Source organism: Microtus ochrogaster, chromosome 8 (genome assembly GCF_000317375.1).
Source record: "Microtus ochrogaster isolate Prairie Vole_2 chromosome 8, MicOch1.0, whole genome shotgun sequence".
In the NCBI taxonomy this organism is placed as follows: domain Eukaryota; kingdom Metazoa; phylum Chordata; class Mammalia; order Rodentia; family Cricetidae; genus Microtus; species Microtus ochrogaster.
In genome coordinates this window covers 36,179,509-36,180,435 of record NC_022015.1, presented here as the reverse complement: position 1 = coordinate 36,180,435, position 927 = coordinate 36,179,509, and positions in this window count along the sequence as shown.

Sequence of the window (927 nt, the reverse complement as noted above, 5' to 3'; positions counted from 1 at the left end):
GGGTTTTTTAAAGGTGCAAAGTTGGGGTGATAGAGTTGGCTCAGTGGTTGAGAGGTTAAGAGTACTTGTTGCTCTTGTAGACGACCTGGATTCAATTCCCAGCACCTACGTGATGTTTCATAAACACCCCATCCAGGGGTATCTGATGCCCTTTTCTGACCTCTGTAGTACCAGGTGTTCATCTGGAAACTACCTCAGGTCCACTCCTCCCTCTCCAGACCCCACCCCCTCAGAAAGACCACCAAAAGTCTAGGCTCCTCTCCTGAACTTCAAGACCACACCTATAGGGTATTTAAGTGTCTGCCTCTAGACCTACCATGTGATTTCTCCTCCTCTCCCCCACCCCCACCTGGCATTGCTTCTGGGGGTGCTAGAAAGTCACCCAAGAGTGCCTGGCCTAATAAACCTGATAAATAAACCTAATAAAATTCTGCTTGATCTGGCTTACTGTGTTGACAGAGAAACCTATTATCAGGGTCCAAAAAAAAAAAAAAACCAAAACTATCACCAGGCATACATATGGCATGTATACATACATACATTCAGGCAAAACACTCATACACAAAATAAATCTAAAAAGTTATTATTAAAAAGGTGCTGGAGAGATGGCTCAGAGATTAAGAGCACTTGCTGCTCTTCCAGAGGACCTCAGTTCAACTCCCATCAACATGGTGGTTCACAACTATCTATAATGAGATCTGGTGCCCTCTTCTGGCACACAGATATATATGCAGGCAGAACACTGTATGCATAATAAATAAATGTCTTTAAAGATTAAAAGAAGGTGCTAAGGAAATGAAGAAAATTGGTAAGAAATCACTACTCAATTCACTTACATCCCAAAAAATGTAACTGGAATTATGTGTGTGAGTGTGTAGAGGGCTGAGAACATTCGCATCAAGGTTTGTTAAAGGTGGAGGAGATAGC